Here is a 22593-nt window from a genome sequence, read left to right as displayed (position 1 = left end):
ATAGTATGGTAAAGATACAACAAGTTTAATCCGGGATACAAGGGGAATCCTCACTACAACCCTGAGCATAAAAGTGCCTAGCCTCTCTTCAGACCCTTTGCACCCCCCCCGCTCTGGACTGGCCATTTCTCTAGGGAGGAGTAGGTGGGCCGGGGTGACCGCGCGGACCCGGGGTTAACTCAAAGCCGAACCCAACCCACTCTTTTTTATTGGAAAATCTGGTCCACTCCGGGCATATATTAAAGAGCTACTGGTCATCATCGATGTTCTTGTGTCTTTGCTTGACCCGGTGCTTCCCAAACCATAATAATCCTTTTTCCACTTGAGGTTGTCAAATGGCCGGGCGGGCTATGTCGGGGTGGTCCTCATACCCTTGGAGCGTTGTCTTAGCCATCCTTAGTGCCGCCGATTCCTCCACCACTACACTGTCCTGTTCACCCCAGCCTTCATCTGGCTCTTCTGGCTGTTCTTCAACTGGCTCTGGATGCCCCCTGACCTCAGCAGTGACCGGTCAGTGAATCTCCATACTTTACTGTAGTATTGGTGATTCTTTGGTACAGGGCTATTCCACAGATAATCTTGTGGTTGCCTCGCCTCTCGGTAGTACTAAGGAAGTGGCCTGCTCAATCTGAGAAAGTGTGAATAGAGTACATGCGCAGCTATCAACAGGAGATGGCCTTCTCTTACCAGCTCCTAAATTGAGCTTTGTCTTTGTATAGCGTCTGAAGCCTGTCAAGGTACTACTTGTTCTCGGACGGCAGGACTGCTTCATCAATCCCAGCTTTCCTTATTAGGTCCTCTTTATCTGTTTGGAGCTCTTTCTTAGCCTTTCACAAGCTTCTTCTTTACCCACTCTGGGCCTTCCTGTAGTAATCTCTTTTAACTATTGTTTTTACGACGAAAGGGCGGCTTTGAGGATTTGGGATCCCCGTGCGCTGATTCATCCTTTCCTTATGAGGAATTCCCTTGAGTGGACTTGAGCTGATCCTTGGAGACTACGTTTGGCTCTCCTCGAGCTGAGCAAGATGCAGTGCCTCAGCCATACTCTTGAGATCTAGACCAAACATGAGGGCCTGAAGTCTAGCCTCATCTAACTTACGAAAATGAATGCCTAACTGGGTCACCTTATTGGCGAAGGTAACAATCGGTAGAGATGCATGTTTAATGCGCCTAACTGGGTCACCTTATTGGTGAAGGTATCAATCGGTAGAGATGCATGTTGAACGCCTCGGAACACCTTAAGGTTCTCCAGATACTAAGGGGCTAAAAACTGAATCCTTAGATTACTTACAAAGTCTTCCCGCTTGCAAGTAGATACAAGCTCCGACTCTGGTTGCCCTAAAATGCATAATGTAGTTAACTTTTTAAGTACCCATTCCTAATAACAAAGTGCATCGTCCCCCATGAGGTGCATAGAAGCAAGCAAAACTTTCTGTGTATCATTCTTAACTATGACAGCCAAGTATGCCAAAAATTGATGAATCCATGAATGAACCGAATTTGCATCAACCTTACCATCACACTTACTAGATTGGATCTTCTCTAGAATGGGTGTAGAGGATGAGGAAGAAGAACTCGCTAAAGAGCCCTTCGTTGCCTCCACAATGGTGCACACATCATAATGTGGGGTGTGGGGCGTGCCGGGGATGATGTCGAACTACTAGACCAATCCAAGAGAAGGAAATAAAGCCTCTCGTGTTCTTTGCATCTCTTCTCCCTCTCCTCGCATCGAGCTTCGCTTTCCCACACAGCTTGTCTCTCCTCTCGAGCATCTTGCTTCTCCATCATGAAAGCAAATAGCTCCATCATAGCATGCGTACTACGGGCTAGCAGAAGATCCAAGGGAAACGAGAGGGGTTCTGAGGGCAAGACTAGAGGTATGAAAGGTACCTTTCAATGGGCCTCGCCACCATCACTAAAATTTTCCTTCTTCTTGGTGAAGAGTTCCCTCCTCCTGTGAATGAGATGGACCTATATCCACACCGCTTCTTGTGACTACCATACACAAATGGAGTCCAACCCATGTGTGGGACACCGCACAGAGGCATCAATGTGCAAGAAACCCAAAATATGACAATAATGTGCACTTATATAGCGATTTACTTTAGCTATACTAATAAATCAATGTCTCTAGTAAAGTAATCGGTCAAGAATTCATATCTAAACATTTCAATTTAGTCAGAAAACAAGATGATGGTCTCAACTTTGAAAACTGCATTGATAACAAAACAACGTATGTGAACCCTTGCTTATATTTGGATCTAGTAAGAAACTTATGAAAATAGTTTTTATTTTTATATAAAATGATTAGATACTCCACTTAAAGCCTTATGAGATGTTAAAAATGGTGTGAAGTAGGCTCTTATTCTATAGTAATGAATATGGCTCGAAATTTGTAATCTTTTGTCTAAAATAAAGTGCCTAAAAGGATAGGTATGTATGTGATTAGCTCTCATAAAATAGACCAGCAAAGCATAACATTGTAGACTAACACGTGTACAAGATTTGGTCTTAATCTATGATTATCTGACTAGCAAAAAAAATCCTCAAAGTTAAAATTCTTTAAGACAGCTAAATACCTTAGAATTTTCATTAAAACCTAAATTTTGGAGTTCTAATTGATTTTTGAGCCTAAGATGGATTGTATTACACCATACATATGTTTGTGAAACAATGCACATCCGAAAATGTTGGAAAGCAATGCAAAATTGGTTAATTAAAGCCTTTGATCCAAATATAGCCCAAACAGCTCTGTATTACGATTGTAATTTGGCCTATTAATTCTTATAGAATTGAGAAGCCTAGAGATAACCAATATGTTCCTAAAAATCTCAATTTTCCTTCACTATGTACTTGCGTCAATGCACGATTAGGTGTAGCCATTCGCGAAACTATTTTTGGGGCACTTTTGGGGCCGGAGCGTGATGCACGGGGGGGTGAGATTTTGGATTTAGAGCGGGCTAGCGCTCTCGTCGATTTTTTTTCCGGCATACTAGCATATTAATGACTCTACTCTGAACAGTGCAGACCTCAATACATGTCACCACGTGCATTTACTCTGTGCGCATTTTACAGTCCCTGTCACCAGTCCATGTCCTCACGCAAACACAATCTGCCAAAACTCCCTGTTCTCAACACCACAGAGCTCGACACGTGTCACTATGTAGCCCGCACGCCTCGCTGGTCTCGCTCTTTGTTGGAAAAGACCACCGTGGTGGTCTTTCCCATCGCGCAGAGCTGGACACGTGTCACTACATGACTCTCTCCAACCAGCGACTCTCTCCATCACGGTTGTCTTTCCCATCGCGCCCGCAGAGCTGGACACGTGTCACTACATGGCTCTTAAAATCAATCAAAATCCAGGCCACATGCCTTGTAATTAAATCTCGGATGCCACCGCGGTGGTACTTAAGCCACTGAGCAACTGGTCATTTACTGCACTACTGAACTTAATTGCATGCAAGCTCCGTGGTGGTCTTCCTTCAATCACTCAAAATCCGAGCCGCTACTTACTTTCACATGCCAGGGCGATGATTGATCATGACTGGTAATTAATGGCACTCTAATCCACCGCGGTGGCACTTAAGCCATCCAAATAATCATGAGGGCGCCACAGTTGATCACACATGCATGGTATTTTGATGCCACCACGGTGGCTGGTAATTAGAAGCTCGGTGGCAGATGTCCAAATAATCATGAGCCACCTTCAATCAAGGTGAATTATATTCAATGGGCCTATCCTCAATATGCCACCACGGTGGCTGGCTAATTACCTTCCTCGCTCTACTTAAGCCTCCACTCTTCCATTTCCTTGCTCCCTTGATTCAGCTCCTCGATGTGCTTCTCTGCTCATCTCTTTTCTATTTTTCTATCTCTGCCAATCTTTCAACGGCCTCAACTTGCTCTTGTGCCTACAAGGCTTTCGCTTCTGCCTCCGCTACCCTCGCTTCTGCACCCTTCTTGAGGGTTCTCTCATGTTGGGCTGTGTATGCTCCATCGGTGGCTTTCATGCTTCTCGACTTGTTCAACACATTTTTTGAGGTGATTCCCCATCAGGTACATCAGGTACATTCCAGCAGTCATTGCTTGAGGTGACAATTTGGATTTGCCATTCAAGAAATTGTGCAAGTTAAGTAGCATGCTCTTGGAGATCGTCTTCATCAAGAAAGAGATTGGATGTTTATTCACTATCTCTACTGCTGCTTGAACATGCTAGAATTTCACTATTCCCCTTGTATCAGGAAAGAACTGCCTTATCTTTTTCAACTCTTTCTGATAATTATCAGGCAAGGTCGAGACCTTGATTCCACCATCTGCACTAATCTGAGCATCGGGGAATAAATCTAAAACATCCTTTTTCTTCCACTTCTTCTCCAATAATAGTGCTTGCAAGTCGCCTCCATGAATTTTTAGCGCCTTTTCAATCAATCCTTCATCGATGTTGATCGTGTTACCTTTACAAATGATGAATCCATCCTTCCTGTCCACTGAATCTATCAACTTGGTGAAGTTGACAGAAATCTCTGAGGAGGAGCTCCCGTAACTCACGATATCAAGACTGGGAGGGGGGGAGGGGGGAGATCATGTGAGAAGCTCTCGGATTGTGAAGAGGGGTTCTGGGATCGTACGATTGTTATTGATTCTTCTTGAGTTTGATTGCACTGTTGTTTGTGAGGTTAGGCAAGAAACATGTCCTTGATGATCACCTTTCTCGCATACCCAATGATGAGGCCCCTATAAGCATTGATGATGATTTATCGAATGGCATAAATTTTGTAATCAAGGCTATTCTAGAATGGAGTGAGACAATTATTAACTTTTAGCTAATGGTTTTCTACACAAGGAACTCTAGAAGGATGTAGTAAGAAAGTTGCGAAAAGAATGTGAGCCTTACCAACTCATTATTGGAACTCTTTCTAAAAGGGGTAAGGATGAGATCTTAAGATGTTTCCCTCAAGAGGATGAATATCTCTTGATCTTCGAAGAAGCACACCAAGGGGTCGCTAGCGGACATTTTGAAAAAGAGGTCATAACTGGAAAAGTTCCTCAATTATGCTGTTAGTGTCCTAGTCTTTTCAAAGATGTTACACTCTTGCTAAAGGTTGTGAGAAATGCCAAAGTTGTGGCAAGCTGAAAAAGAAATACATGATGCTATTGCATCCTATAAACCTTTTGAAAAATGGGGTTTAGACTTTGTTGGGCCAATCAATCCTATTGCATGTCATACCCAAGCAACACATATCTTAGTTGCCATCATGGACTATGTAAAATGGGTTGAAGCTAAAACTTTGAGAATAGTGGATGCGCTCTCCATTGCTAAGTTTCTCTACAAGAATGTAATCACCCACTTTGGTTGTGCCCTTGACATTGTCAGTGATCAAGGTAGTCATTTCATAAACCATGTGATTGGACACCTTCAAAGCACTTTTCTAATTTGTCATTTCAAGAACACCAATGGCCAAGTAGAGAGCACCAACAAAGTCTTGATTGCTAAGGTTTTTGAGGCTGAATTGAAAAAAGAAAAAAATCCCACCCTACCAAAAAGTCTAATCAACTTCATTTTTACCTTTAGCATTAGCATACTAGATTGTTCATGAGAAATCAAAGTAGATTGAGACTGCAGTTTTGTATTGGAGGCATATGACTAAGATAAGTTTATGCATGTATACACTTAGTACTCTCTTCTACAAAAAAAATATCTCCTCTTTGTAACAACTGATGATCGAACTTCACACTTAGGCATACCATAAGAAAGAAACAAAACTCATGCATGTATTTCATTTTCGTTTGTTCCAATTTCACTTTTTTATTTCTAAGGAACATTTGACTCATCTTCATGTTTTTATTTTAGATGTTGCTACCTCCTAACATCTTCTTGTGCTTCATACCATAAGAAAGAAATGAAACTCATGCATGTATTTCACCCCCTTTTTTTCTAATTTCACTTTTTATTTCTTAAGGAGCATTTGGCTCTTCATGTTTTTCTTTTAGATGACGTTGCCTCCTAACATCATCCGCCAACAACATGCACTTGTAGCTATAGAAAACCTTCTTGCATGCGGCATCAACATATCTTAAACATCTTCTGAGGACAAAATCTACATCAAGAATGGGGGTAGGTTAAACCTTGCTAGGGACCTTCTAGGCGGCGATGCCAAACACCATCTCAAGCTTACCATCTTTGGCCATGAGCATCAAAAATCTGATTTGATTTCTTTGTATTGAATATTTTACATGTGTGATTTGTGATTGTCTATAGAGAGATCATCTAGCTTAAGAGGCAAGCAAAGAAAAGAATATAGAGGCCACCGAGCTGGTGAGGCCAGCAAAGCAAAGCGATCAGATAGAGAACACCAAGCTCATCAGGTGAGCAAAGCAAAGAAGACAACTTACTAGGGTAAAGAAGACAATGTCACACCTATCTGCCGGAATTCATCCTGAGAAAAATGCTCATAGAAACATCTCTTATATAGTTGTAGAAAGAAAAATACTCATAGAAACATCTCTTATGTAGTTGTAAAAAGAAACTTAAACCTATGTGGGAACCACCTCTTGTTGGGGAGACAATGAAGAGAAACAAATAATTTCAAGAAGCATGAACTCAAGACCTTTGAAGGGGAAGCCAAAATCCTAACCACCTTCCTTGATGATCATTGTAGAAAAGATAGTAGATGTATACACAAATCAAAAGGGTTTGGAGAGAGAGAGAAGAGACAAAACTAAAATGTGCCCGCATCAAGAATTGAACCCCTGACCTACTATATTAAAGTTGAATACATACACCATTATAATAAAACCCCTTGGTAGAAGTCATAGGCATAAAACATAATATAACGTGTACTCTTTCACCCTCCTGGATTGTTGTGGACAACTGCTTTAGACTAGTGGTGAGCGTGCTTTTGGCATCACATGGGCTACAGATGATGATGCACAACCAAGAGAGGAGAAGAGAAGCATACACACAATTCTTCTATTTTCTCACCTCCCTCCAACACCTAGAAAGCTTTATGGTTTTCGAAAGGAAGAAATTTCTAGTAGATATTTATAGAACCTTCCAATTTTTACACCAAAATAACAATTTGAAGGTTTTTCCAAGGCAAGACAAGATATACAATACGTGAGCTACGTTCCATAGAGGTGCCAAAACACAGATGACTGGATATTATTTTTCCCACTCACAATACCATGATATGAAAGGTGTACAAAGGAGGTGGTAAAACACAATATTCCAATGGCTAAGACCTTACCCTATGAATCCAAAATATGCTAGCACTGTCCAAGAAGAGATAAACAAGCTTATTGAATGTGGATTTGTTGAGATATCGAGCTCGTCTAGTGAGGCGATGGCCACTGATGACCCGCCTGGGGGATAGGCCCCACACTTACACCACTGGCATGGTTGGTGAGATCATGGGAGATATGCGGCCAGTGGGATGACAGGCTGTGTGACAGCCATTCTAGAGACTGGCATAGTTATAGTGCCAGCTCATTTAGTCAGGTTCACACTATAGAGAACCCATGTATGTATTGGCTGAGTACCTTTCATATTATGCGTACTCTTATCTTGTATATGGTGTGTTGAGTGTTGAGTAGAGAAGAAGAAGATTTTCAGCCTCTCACCTTGTGTGTTCTCTATTAGGGTTTTGTGAGTGTGTGTGTGTGCTTGCACCCCTGCATCTTTTCATGGTATCAGAGCCTGGTTCGTGTTAAGGGTTGAGCTGTAAGCAAGAGAACCACAGGAAGCGGTACGAGGGTAAGAGCTTCAACTACTCTTCCCTATTTGTGTTGGTGACTACACCCTTGTCGGGAGCTCTACGGGAGGCACCGGCAACGATCTCTGATTGAGGAGCTTTCTTCGCTTTATAGGGCAACTATATTGTCCTTTTGGACAACATTTTTTGGGCCGAAAACGCGTTTCGGGCGCGTCTGGACCTCCGTTTTTCAGAAAGCAGGCGATTTCGAGCACTGCGGGTAAGTCATCGATTCTCTGCAGAACTCTGTTTTAAGAACTGCAGGAAGACAGATTGACTGTGCAGACACCGTGGGTGCTGCAAAGAGGTCTACAGTTGCCATTGGGTGTATGTATGCACATTGAAGTCACTGGTTGTGACATTTGAGAGTACTACAGTACTGCTGTGCAGAAAATACAGTAGTTTGTGCAGAAAAAACCAGAGTGCAGTTTCTGGTAAAATTGTGTGTTTGGCAAGATGTCAAATGATGGGATAACTCAGATTGTGGCTGAGAAGCTTGATAAGAATAACTTCCATGCTTGGAGGTTCAGGTTGACAAATTTCCTGATGGGAAAAGGCTATTAGGACTACATAGAAGGTGAGCATGAAGAGGCATCGGAGATACCGGATATAAATCCGACTGCTGCAGATGTGAAAGAGTTTAAAGACTGGAACCAAGGAGCCAGGAAGGTTATGTATTGGCTATCCATTAGTATACAGGACACCATGATGATTGGGCACATTCAGGATGCCAAGTCCCCCAAGGAGGCGTGGGACACCTTGGTAAAGCTCTATGAAACAAATACCAAGGCACGTAAGATACAGTTGAAGAATGAACTTCATACTGTGGAGAAAAAGAGCATGTATGTGAATGACTATGCGGCGCTGAAGATAAAGGGTATTGTGGAATCCCTTGCATCTATTGGTGTGTCAGTAGATGATGATGACAAGGTGGAAGTCTGTCTACGTGGTCTCGAGCCACAATACAAGGCGTTCAAGACGTCCATTCAGACTCGGGAAAACATTCCCAACTTTACAGATTTGGTGTCTATGCTGATTATCGAAGAGAAGAGCTTGGGTGAAGACCAACAGTCTTCACAAAGCAAAAACAGTTCAGAGCAACAGGCCTTCTACATGAGTTCAAGAAGAGGACGAGATAGAGGAGGCCGTGGACGTGGTCAAGGAGGTGGCCGAACAGGTAATCAGAATTATGGTCAGCAACAGCAGCAACAACAACAGTCCCAGAATCAACAACAACAACAACACGCAGGTGGAAGAGGCAAATTCAGAGGCAGGGGGAGTCAAAGAGGCCGTGGAAACTGGCAAAGGCAATATAATGATGCACGTGAATGCTATTATTGTGGTAAGCCTAGACATGTGCAGGCAGAATGTTATAAGAAGCAGGCTGACATGCAAAATGGGAAAGTGCAGCAAAACAACTATGCATCCTCAAGCAGAAATAATGAGGATAATGAAAGGTTGTTTGTTATGCAGCATGTTGTGAATGCCATGTCTGAAAATGTTGATGCAGCACAAAAAGATAATGTATGGTATGTGGATTCAGGCGCTTCGAACCACATGACGAGTCATGGGGAGTGGTTCAAGGAGATGAAAAACCCAGAAAGACCAGGTTTTGTGGAAACAGGGGATGACACTGCTTATCCAATTGCCCATGTTGGAGATGTGCCATTGTCTATGCAGGATGGCAAAGTGAAGTACCTTGCAGATGTACTTCATGTACCGAACATAACAAAGAATCTGGTTTCAGTTGGCCAGATGATTGAGGAGGGTTTACAGGTTCGGTTTAACCCTGATGGTTGTTATGTTGAAGACTTTAAAGACAAGTGCAGGTTGGTTGCAAAAGGCAACAGAGTGGGCAGAATGTTTACGTTGAATGTAGACATGCCTGAAATGAGTGCTGCGATGTTTGCAAATGGTTCAAGAATTGTTGCAGACACATACATTTGGCATAAAAGGATTGGACATGTAAATGTGCAGAGATTGAAGTCTATGCAGACAAAAGGGATCGTGACAGGGCTGCCAAAATTTAAAGTGGAAGGTATGCAGAAAATATGTGAAGCATGCCAATTTGGGAAGCAAACAAAGCATGTGTTTCCACGTAACAGATATGTGAGCAGAAATGCACTAGATGTTGTGCATTCAGATGTATGGGGTCCTACGAAGACCATATCTATGGGAGGCTGCAGGTACTATGTGACTTTCATTGATGACCACACAAGGAAAGTGTGGGTATATTTCATGAAGGAGAAGAGTGAGGTGTTCACTCACTTTCAGAATTTCAGAGTTTTGGTTGAAAAGCAAACAGGGAAATATGTAAAGTGCCTAAGGTCAGATGGAGGGGGAGAGTACTTCTCCAATGAGTTCTCTGAATTTTTGAAGAAGAATGGTATTCGGAGACAGTTTACATGCAGATACACTCCGCAGCAAAATGGAGTTGCTGAGCGGAAAAACAGGCACATTGCTGAGATTGCGCGAGCATTGATGGAAGAGAAGAATATGCCGCATTGCTATTGGGCTGAGGCTGTTTCTACAGCAGTATACATCATGAACAGGACTCCAACTGCAGCCATACATGATGTAACTCCAGAGGAGAGGTTTACTGGCAGAAAACCAGATTTGTCTCATCTGAAAGTCTTTGGATGCATTGCATATGTGCATGTGCCAGATGAGCTGAGAACTAAGCTAGATCCAAAAGCTGAAAAATGTGTGTTTATTGGATACTCCCTTGAGCAAAAGGAATACAGGTGTTATAACCCTGCTACACGTGAGTTGAGGGTAAGCAGGGATGTTGTCTTTGATGAGATGAGCAGCTGGTATGCTGTTGAAAAAGAAGTTGTTGGGGCTGATGTGAGTGGAAGTGTGGTTGCACAGAATGCAGGTCAGCAATCACAGTCTTTGAGTGGACCAGGAGAGTCCTCATCTAGTGGGTCTATTGATAGACCATGGAGTGGCAGGCTGCGTCATAATACCAGTCCTGCAAATGTGATTAGTACATCACGTAAAGGAAAAGAGAAAGTGGTTGAGCCCCTTGGTATGTCTGACATTTCTGCAGGGCATTCTCATGTTGATGGAGAGTCTAGTGGTTCAGATATGAGCCTTGATGAGGAGCTTGGGATCTTGGGGGGGTCACTTGCAAAAAATGTGCCTATCACGAGAGTTCAACAGAAGGACATTTTAAATATTTGAAACTTACAGAAAAATATTTAAAGAGGGGATTAATTTATTATATTTTGAAAAAAACTTACAGATTTGTATAGAAAAGGATACATTATATTCATTCAAAAATTCACAGATAAGGGATTTTCAAAATAGGCCTTGAACGCACGCGATATAGTAAGTTTTCATAGAGTGAACCCCCCGAGCTTGGGATCCCAGCTATGAGAACACCTGGTGTAAAGAAGGCTATGTAAGCCATGAATGAAAAGCTGCGAAGATCAGGGAGAGTGAAGAACCCTGTGCAGAGATTTACATATGATGGTTATGTGGCACATCACTATGCATATATGGCAAAGGTTGTGCAGGTTATAGAGCCCACATGCATTGATGAGGCTGTTGGAAATGTGTGTTGGGAGAAAGCTATGGATGAGGAGATGGATGCACTATATGGAAATGAAACTTGGGATTTAGTGCAATTGCCTGAAGGCAAGAAAGCCATTGGATGCAAGTGGGTGTACAAAGTAAAACATAACAGTGATGGAAGCATAAACAGGTACAAGGCTAGATTGGTAGCCAAAGGATATGCGCAGACATATGGCATTGATTATGAGGAAACTTTCAGCCCCGTTGCCAAGATGGCAACAGTGAGAGTTGTGATAGCAGTGGCTGCGTCAAAACAATGGTCTTTACATCAGATGGATGTAAAGAATGCATTCTTGCATGGGGATTTGCAAGAAGAGGTGTATATGTTGCAGCCACCTAGTTATGAGGATGTGGGTCACCCCGAGCATGTTTGCAGGTTGAAGAAAGCCTTGTATGGCTTAAAGCAAGCACCAAGAGCATGGTCTGACAAGATTTCTGAATATCTTGTCACTATTGGCTTTCATGTAGCCAATGCAGATTTCTCGCTGTATGTGAGACATGGTGAAAGAGGGGTTGTGCTTGTTGTCATCTATGTAGATGACTTGATCATTACGGGGGACCATGATGCAGAGATCTTTGATGTAAAGATCTTTCTTAGATAAAAGTTTGAGATGAAGGATCTAGGGGAGCTTAGATATTTCTTGGGCATTGAGGTGATTAGGTCACCACATGGTATTGGATTACTGCAGAGACAGTATGGCTTGGACATGTTGTCCAAGTATGGTATGATAGGCTGTAAGCCTATTTCTGTGCCATTGGATCAGAATGGCAAGTTGAGTACAGATTCAGGAGAGATCTTGGAGGATCCTACTATGTATAGGCGCATAGTAGGAAGTTTGATCTACATGACGATCACCAGATCAGATTTGAGCTATGCTGTTGGGTTGGTGAGTCAGTTTATGCAGGTTCCACGGAAACCGCACTTGGATGCAGTGAGACGCATACTGAGGTATGTGAAGTCTACTTTGCATTGTGGACTATTCTATGAGAGTGGGACAGAGATATGTGTACATGGGTACACAGATGCTGATTGGGCTGGTAGTATCTCAGATAGAAGATCTACCAGTGGATTCATGTTTTCTTTGGGGAGTGCTGCTGTGACTTGGAGCAGCAAGAAGCAGCCTACGGTTGCTCTAGTACAGAGGCCGAGTACAGAGGAGCTGCTATGGCAGCATGTGAGGTAGCTTGGTTGAGAAAGCTACTTGTAGATTTGGGTCTATCAGTGGTGGATAGACAAGTTGTCATTTTTTGTGACAACATTAGCAGTATACAGTTGGCCAGGAACCCAGTCTTTCATGCTCGTACGAAGCACATAGAGGTCCACTACCACTTCGTCAGAGAGAAGGTCTTAGCAAGAGACCTTGACCTTGTTTATGTCAGCACAGAGGATCAGCTAGCTGACATCTTCACCAAAGCATTGGGTACAGAGAAGCTCCGCAGATTCAGGGCTTCGCTTGGTGTACATGAGATGGAGTTGAGCTTGAGGGGGAGTGTTGAGATATCAAGCTCGTCTAGTGAGGCGGTGGCCACTGATGACCCGCTTGGGGGATAGGCCCCACACTTACACCACTGGCATGGTTGGTGAGATCATGGGAGATATGCGGCCAGTGGGATGACAGGCTGTGGGACAGCCATTCTAGAGACTGGCATAGTTATAGCGCCAGCTCATTTAGTCGGGTTCACACTATAGAGAACCCGTGTATGTATTGGCTGAGTACCTTTCATATTATGTGTACTCTTATCTTGTATATGGTGTGTTGAGTGTTGAGTAGAGAAGAAGAAGATTTTCAGCCTCTCACCTTGTGTGTTCTCTATTAGGGTTTTGTGAGTGTGTGTGTGTGTGCTTGCAAGAGCTCAAGCTCTCTTCCCCCCTGCATCTTTTCAGGATTCATCTATGATGTTGAACACTTGGAACGGGTTTCACCAATTGTGGTTGTACCCAAAAAGAATAGAAAAAAACAAAGTTTACGTAGACATTAAAAAACCTAATGTAGCAATAAGAAGGGCCCTTATACTTTTCCATATTCTGAACATGTGCTAGAGAGAGAAGCGAGCAAGGAGGCATATAGCTTTTTTGGACGGATGCTCATGCTATAATCAGATTTCCACTTCTTTCAAGGATCAAGGTAAAACAACTTTTGTCATAGAATCTAGTGTGTACATTTATAGAGTTGTGCCATTTGTTCTTTCAAATGCACCAATGTTTCAAACGACTAATGAATATTTCTTTTAAATAATTCCTAAGAAAATTTTATGCAAATTTCTTAGATGATTTATGTGTTCACTCAGCTTGGAATAAGCACTTAAAATGCTTACGACAGGTAATCGAGAGATGTCGACTCTTTTGCATATCCTTGACTCCTCTTCACAAATGCCAATTTGGGGTCAAACATAGAGTTATTTTAGGGCATATAGTTTCCAAGAATGACATTTCCACTAATGAAAGCAAATTCAAACTCATTTTAAAATTGCCGTCACCCACTAACTATATAAGGGAGTTCAATGCTTTATGGGTCATGTTGGCTATTAACATTGATTTATCTTGTTGTAAGAATATGTTGCTCATCCATTCTATAAGCTTCTCATTGTATTTGAATGGATGGAGGATTGCCAAGAAGCCTATGACACCTTAAAGCAAGCGTTGGCTAGTGCTCCAATTTTTTGAGCACCAAAATGGGACATTATCTTTCATGCTATTGGATGTGTACTAGAACAACCACAAGAACATAACTTGGACTACCCCATTATTTTTGCAAGTAAATAGTTAAATGAGGCCGAGATGAACTACACCCTCACACTGACCGTGAGTGTCTAGGCATGGTTTATATAATTTTAGCATTACTTACTTATTCACTTATATAGTGGGGAGTCCTCTTTCACATTTCACTTACTCTTGGGCGTCGAGCCTCAAGTCCCCATGGTTGGGCTCATAATAATTGCCCATTGTCTTGCCCACCACATTACACAATGAGGCAAGGATCGAACTGATTGTTCCCTATTTTTTCACCTTGATTCTCCTTCCTTGAAGTCTCGCATGTCTCTTTTCAAACATTGTTTATGAGTATAGACAAAGGGAAGAAATATCCTTTAGTTGATGTAGTGAATCTAACCTTGTTGTGCTCCTTCTCGTTGGAAGGAGCACAACAAGGTGACATATTTGATGGCATTCTACTTCATTCTTTCCCTTTTGATCATGCCCTTCTAATTGCATACACTATTGCTACCATGCCTCGTTGTCAATACTGTTGGTAGTGCAACAAGTTTTATAACCAATTTTTCAAGGTTAAAACTTTCACCCTAGTTAAAATAAATGATGGATTTCTGTATTTTTTTCATAGTCTTTAATACTTGGTGTTAACACAATTCTAATTCTAAGCAAAACAGATCCTTTACTCTATGCATGTGAAAAGTCTACACTGCTAAAATTCTCTCCCTATTAATGAGACTAGGCTCACATTTTGATTCTCTCTCTCTCTCTCTCTCTCTCTCACACACACACACACACACACACACACACACACACACACACACACACACACACACACACACACACACACTAATCCATTACCTAAAGTGAGTCGTCATTCAAGACAACGATCTTGAAGAAAAGAGAAATTTATGATTTGTGTGTTGCGTTTGTATACACACGTGTGTGTGTGTGTGTGTGTGTGTGTGTGTGTGTGAGAGAGAGAGAGAGAGAGAGAGAGAGAGTGAGAGAAGTTTACATGGGGTCTAAATATTTACGAGGACCGATATAAGTTTCAGTCACAATTTTCAAATGGTAATTTTATTTGTAAAATTTATTTTTTTGTGTTGAAAAAAAGTTTTTTTCATATCGATTACGAAATAGTGTGTCATATTTAGGTACCCACAATCTCCAAAAAATGTCCCCCCGACCACCCCGCCCCCTCACACACACACCCCAAAAAACAACACACTGATAAAGAGAGAGAGAGAGAGAGAGAGAGAGAGAGAGAGAGAGAGAGAGAGAGAGAGAGAGAGAGAGAGAGAGAGAGAGAGAGATGTTTCATTCATGTTACCTCTTTCTTCAAAAAGGAATGAGTGTAACCTAACCAATAGCCCCCCTCTTCTAATGCAAGAGCCTACCATGCAGAAGGCCATTAGCATGATTCTCAACAGCTCGTTAACTCTGAGCATGGCTTGGAGGATCACCCTCGACATACCCAAGTGCACAAATGCCAACAATTTAAGCTAAGACATCTGATGCCTACTAACACAAATCTGAGAGAGAGAGAGAGAGAGAGAGAGAGAGAGAGAGAGAGAGAGAGAGAGAGAGAGAGAGAGATTTTCATTTAAATATTCCATTCTTGAGTAGTGAGCCATTTTCCTAAATATTACATGCAAAACCTCACATGCGTGCATGCAAGCATGTGTGTGTGTGGGTGCGTACGTGAGTGCTCGCCTGTGGGTGGGTGGGTGGGGATAGGGTGTGTGCTGAGTAGATTCAAGGATACGTCCAAATCTCGTGCATACATGCATGTGTGTGTGTGTGTGCACGTGCCCCTGTGCATGCGCTTGCATACACGTGTGTGTGTGTGTGTGTGTGTGTGAGTGAGTGAGAGAGAGAGAGAGAGAGAGAGAGAGAGAGAGAGAGAGAGAGAGAGAGAGAGAGAGAGAGAGAGAGAGTTTCTTCTTATAGAAATTGGATTTAGGAGTAAACCTACTTAGACACTACTCTCTCTGAAGTAGTTGATTTTATTTTATTATTTGTATAACCACTTATGTACAACATAAAAAAATGGAGCTTATTGATAATGGGAAGATACCTACAAACCTCATGAGAAATGTCGAAACCGTTGCAGCCCTGTCGCACACATATAGTACGTCTTTCCAATCACGCGTCACCTCCTTGGAAGGGTTGAAGCTCATAGTGTAGGCCACGAGGGTGTCATATTTCTGACATCTCAACTTCAATAATTGTAGATAACAAAACTTTAGTATAAATTACAATGATCTTTAGTGCTTGTAAATAATGACACCATAGTATGATCTTTCACAATCTCCAATTTAAACTAGTGCTTGTGTAAAAAAGTTCCATGTTTATAGAGATAGGGCCATTCATGGGATTCTAGTTTGAAAAGAGTTGAGCTGAATGTGCCGAGGATTTAACTGTGTCTCTCCCACACCCAAAAAAAAAAATCAATGTAAGAAACAGGGATTGAACAAGTGCACGGAAAAAAACTTTTTGATCAACCAGCCAACAATGAAACATTTTTCGATCAACAGGGTATATCCTCCAAATATGAATGTGTGCTATGAATTTGGAGGAGAAATAGCTTTGACTACCTTGTTCCTTTCACTTGCTGGCTGATTGAAAAATCTCAAGCACGCTACCCTCATTTATTCCACTACTTTATCCCTCACCCCATGGTTGATTGCCTGCATTGCTGCGGGAGCAAAGCCCCGCACGCAGTTGAGCACGGAGGAGGTGGAGAAGGCAGACAAATGTATTGCGAGGTCTAGAGGGACTCCATTGTGATTAGATCAAAAACCTGGAAGGGAAGGCCATTCATGCGCTGGTGGAGTGCAGTGTTCGAAAAAAACCCGGGTATAGTGTAATTTGCACTTGCAGATTTTTCAAATTACCTTCAAATTTGAAACTTAAGGGTACGAAAACCTGCAGATTTTGAAGGGTTGTAGAACAAAAAACCTTCAAAATTTGAAAATTTTCGTTATAAATAATTTCACAATTTTTAGATGAAGGTTTTGTACTTTTTGGGAAAATAGTTTTTTTCGAACACTGGTGGAGTGGGTTCTACTACCCCTCTTTTCTGACTTGAATGTCATGGTGGTGGAGCCCTCCCTCACTTTCCATTTCAAGGGCACAGTGGTGATCATCCCCCGACAGTAGCAGCTGGCACGCCGCTTCACTGTCTACCTCTTCAATTGAGGTCCCTTCACGCTACTCAGCGAGGAAAACTATGACACCTGTGGGTTCGATGGTAACTTCTGCCAAAACCGCAAGCACATTGACTTCTACAATCGCCCCCCTCAGCAGAATGCACAATAGAGCATGGAGCTCTCTCAGATAGGTACTCTCTCTCTCTCTCTCTCTCTCATGGGATTTATTTTCTTGCATGCAGTTTGAAACCCTGTGGAGGGTGATTCTTTTCTCACACAACTATATTCTGTCTTCTCCCCCACAAGGTAAGCCTCTCTCTCTCTCTCTCTCTCTCTCTCTCTCATGGGCTTAGTATTTTGTGTGTAGGTGCTTGCGTAGAGCTCATTTTTTGCAAACTGTGCAAATCGGGCTCTCTCACATGGGTATTCTCTCTCTCCTCTCTCTCTCGGGCTTTATTTGCTTGTAGGCAGTTCGAAACCCTATGGTGGAGGGTGCTTGTTTCCTCTCACAAAACTATATTCTCTCTTTCTCTCACACAGGATTTGTTAACTTGCATGTAGGTTGAAACATGGAGGCAACTACTTCTCTCATTAGCTCACCTATGGGGGTTTCTTGAGAGAGAGAGAGAGAGAGAGAGAGAGAGAGAGAGAGAGAGAGAGAGAGAGAGAGAGTCTATATGTATGTGTATTTGTGGGAGGTCCCTTCTTGGCATCTTGTCATTTGAAATGCACTAATCAGGAGATATGTCGAGTGACTAAGCACTAAATTGTTTTAAATGGATACAACACATGTGTCTTTCCAATTACAATCACCTTTATTTGCATGTTGAAAGTGTGTGGTAGTAGAGGAGTAGTTGACAAAGGGAAATGCTTTCATGATATATTTTGGCATGATGTTTCTTAAAAGACACTTATCCTAGGATACGTCTAATGAGAGCAAGGTTTGGATTGCATTAAATGCATAGAGCGTAATTGTTTTTCTCCAATTGTGGTCATGCTGAAAGAGTGTGGCAGCATAAGAGAAGCTAAGGGGGGAATCAAGTCATGATGTAGCTTTGACAGAAGGGTGGGCTTTGTTGAAATAGGTTTGTTATCACTTGCCTCTCTAAATTCTGTGGTAGCATTGGAGCAGCTTATAAGGAGGGAAAAATGCATGGTGACATAATCATGTTTTTGTGTGGATATGTATGTCACTACATTTCTCTTTGCGAATGCACACCAAGTGCATGCTAGGCATTACGTTGGAATTGTTGTTTGCTGCGTGTGTTTGAGTAGATTTATGTCCAATTTATGCCTAGTCCCTCTGCCTAAAGGTGAGTGCTTAAGGAACTTCTTACTTAGGATGTAGTTTCTAAGAAGGCATTAATCACAAGATATGCTCGGGGGCCAAGCAAGGATGTACTTCACTATTTCAAATGAATGTGTGGCAAGGGCATCTCTCAAATGCAGTCACTTTTCACGTAGTCTTGAAAGCCTGTGGTAGCATACAAGCAACTGCAAAGGGGAACAGATTTATGATTGGAGTGCCAAAGAAGAATCGCTAGAAAACAATAGAGGATTGGGCGTTTATATATACAGGCACTAAAAGGATGTGCATTTGAAAGATGTTTGCTTAAAAAAGCTCTTATGTGGTAGGCACTTTAGTCAGCATGTATGAGAAAATGTGATGTGCTTGCAAAAGAGAATAAATTATGAAATCCTTCAAACTACATATTTGTAGGACATGTTTGATAAGGTTCTAAAAAGCATGTGGTAGCACAGGAGTACCCCCAATAGAAATAGAGCAAGAGGAATGAGAGAGAGAGAGAGAGAGAGAGAGAGAGAGAGAGAGAGAGAGAAACATCTACAACACATAACTATTTACCTTTGTGTGTGCATGCACGGGGCATATGTGTGAGTGTGTAAGAGAGAGAGATGTGTGGAAGCTGTGTGTGTGTGTGTGTGTGTGTGTGAGAGAGAGAGAGAGAGAGAGAGAGAGAGAGAGAGATTCATCATAGAGAGCAAATCTTTTCAGTGTAGCATCTTTACAAGCACCATGTTAAACAAATCAACATGCTACCTTGCACAAGAGAGGGAGAGAAGAAGAGAAAGATGACATGCAAGGGTCAGTTCGGAGACTAGCACTTAGCCAACCCTAATGAGGGTTAACTCCCCAATGTGAGGCTGTTAGGGGCTCACCGCTAGGGGCACACTCCACCTCCGCTTGTGTCACTCAAATGAAGCTTCCACAAGCTAGGTAGAGAACAAACATGAAGGGAGACATGGAAAGCTCTACCTCTACTCCATGCCTTTGTGTATGCAAGAGGGATCTTGAGCAGCACAAGAGACAAGAAGAGGGGGAGGTCACATTAAGGAGCTAGCGTAGCAAATTAACAGGAGTTTAAAACTATTAAAAGTAATTCAAGAGTTAGCAAGGTGTCGAAGGTTAATCAAGGTCTACAACTGGCCTAAGTCAAGGAAAATTACCAAGATTAATAAATAAACAGATGACCACAATGTGTCTATTCTAAGAACAAGCTAATCCAAAGAGCCTAAGGACACAAGAAACATCAGAGTCATAGGAGTCTTTTGCCTTTATTTCTTTTATACACGTGACAATTTTTACAAACAATGGCGACCTCCCTAAAGCAAAAGTAGCATTGACCCTGGTGCCATGTTTACCACAAGGCCTTCTCCAGGAATCTACTAGCTCACCTTAGGCAAGGCTACCCCCTACCAACCCAGGGCATCGGTCTGGATTAGAATACTCCTCGCCTACCAAGTGTCAATAGGGCGATAGGCCAACATGAAAGCACATAACAGACATACATTGCCATTTTTTGTAGGTCTTTCTTTTTATTTTTTATTTATCTCTTTGGATTTTTGCTCCCAAATTATCATGCGTTCTTACATCCTTTCTACAAAGGGATAGAAGCTATGTCTTAGAGGTCAACACACACGGCCAGGTTGTTCAAGCATTAAGATGGTTTTAACCCTAGACCTAAGACAACCATATTCCAAGGTTAACTGAAGACATCATGCATTCCCAAGAATATCTAAAATAAGGTTAAACTCAATTAATGATTTACACTAACACCTTATGCAACTTCAAAAACTAAGTAGTGCTTGACAAATTTCATGTGGTCATGCATTATAGTTCATGCAATTAATTGAACAGTAAAAATGAAAGAGAGTGGGCATGGAAGAATTACACCTGTATTTTGGAGATCTTCTGGATTCGATGAGAAATGACCGTAATTTGATGTAGATATCCATGTATGAACATTGCGGCGGCAGACCCAAGACTATGAAAGCAAACCTACCTCAAACTTTTCAACCTATACAATTAACTAACAAGCACTATACTTTCGAAAGAGGCACATCAGTGGGAAAAAATAAGGACTTGTTTAAGGACACAAAACTAGAAAAAACTTGAAAACACTAACCTAGCTACCAATCACCACACTAATACTGATGAGGATCAAGGTAAGAGGATGTTGTAGAGTTGTGGCTGTAGCCCTAAGGCTAAGCCTCTATCCGCATCATCCAAATAAATAAAATCAGCCTCGGTAGTGCCATGAGTTTCATCCGTCCATTCATCGTCAGATATATCTTCTTCATCCTCCCATCCACATAGACTCGTCAAGAATGTAACTATGCGAGGATAGTCATCCTGTGTGGAAAAGTAAAGACTTGGACTATCGGAGATACGTCCTCTACGGAGTAGGGGTCAGTCATGGTCAATAGGCGAATTAGCCATTCTAATTCCTCAACATTTCTCTCACTGCTAGTAGTACATCTATATGACCCAATTCGGTTTATAGGATAGCACATGTGAAATATCTGAAAAAGGTACAGATGATACCTCTCACCAAAGGTGGGAGTGGATAAAGTGTGTGATGCTCATGCATCTACCATATCTGCAAACACAGATATAGCATCAGTAGGTTCATGAAGACAGGTCAATCTTGTTTCTAATTGTGTGCGGATAACTCTCCTCTTAATGTGCTCTTGCTCTTTTTACTATTTTTTTTCTTTTCTTTTCTTTTTTGTGTATGAAGCTATATATATACATTCCCTCGAAGTTGGGAGTTAGATTATCAGGGGAAAAGGTTAGGGAGGAAGCAATATAATGTCAAACGTGAGTACATGCTCCCCCCTTCCTTGGGTAGATCATTTTTTTTGCAATGATGTTGTAGCCCCTTGGAACCAATTTTTCCAGTGGGCTATAGGTGGTGATGTGGGCAGATAGCTTTTTATGACCCTTGTGGCCACATCAAGTTGCAGAGATGGTAGTGTACGCTCCCATGAACGAACGGAGGATATGGCTTCGGACCATACATTTACAAGGGGAGACATAGACTCATTGGTTTCTTGGTGGGTATTGACAAGGGTAGGTGTAGAGCGTGCAAGGTGGGTGCCTGCTAACCCACTCCCTTGTCTACCCCAATCCTACTCGGTAGTGAGCCAAGTCTACCCATATCCTAACCATTAATGGTCACAACTATGACGACCCTATCCTGCGTCTAAGCTAAGATTTCCACAAATGTCCAACGTATGCATGGCTATTCCTTGTAATTAGGGCCTTAAAAATGTGCACCATACACCAATGGTAGATACATAATGAGAGGCAGACATTGAATAACTAGGAAGTAGTTGCCAAGTAATAAGATAATTGCTTACAAGCTATGTATGAGTTTAAAAGGACTAGGTAATCAACTTGTTATTGCTAATGGACTCATGTAGTAATACAACACTGCTTGTGGAAGGCATTTAGTCAACTACCTTGCATTTTAGGACTGTATGAAAAGCAATTATGAAGTGTAAAGAGAAGTGCTTGAAACTCCCAAAAGTAAAGTCGATACTTCTTTCTTGCAACACAAACTAGCAAATAAGGCGACTTAGATTGTGCGGCTAGTGATCGCTTCACACATAACTCTCTATTGTCCAACATTGGACGAAGATCATGCGAGCATGGAATCGAACATTTCTCAATACAACTCATAGTCTTTGGCTTAAATAAGCGCCCAAGATGTTTTGTTGGATTAATTAATTTGTTTAAGAAAAAATGAATTAAGTTTTCAAAGTTTTTGACCTTTGAAAACCTTGCAATTTTAGTAATATATAGACGTTTGCATAAATCCTTGCGCTTTTAGTAATATGCAAAAGTGTCAACAAATTTTTTTTGCGTATAACGGACGTGCATTCGACAGCATGTGGTGCGATGTCGTCTACCAGTTTGTTTGTATATGTGGTGAGCTTGCAGTCGATGGTGTGTGATCCCCACGGCAAGCTTCTAGGCCGTGGCATGGTGGTACTTTGATTTCTCACTACTGTTATGTTCACGTGCAGTCGACAAAATGAGGGTCCAATTCGTAGGTGGGTTGATAGCATGCTGTTTGACATTGTCTGATGCTTTGTA

The sequence above is a fragment of the Cibotium barometz genome, chromosome 19 (genome assembly GCF_041138505.1).
Source record: "Cibotium barometz isolate CiBa-2024 chromosome 19, ASM4113850v1, whole genome shotgun sequence".
Taxonomy (NCBI): Eukaryota; Viridiplantae; Streptophyta; class Polypodiopsida; order Cyatheales; family Cibotiaceae; genus Cibotium; species Cibotium barometz.
The sequence above is the reverse complement of the archived record's forward strand: the minus strand, read 5'-3'. Positions refer to the sequence as shown.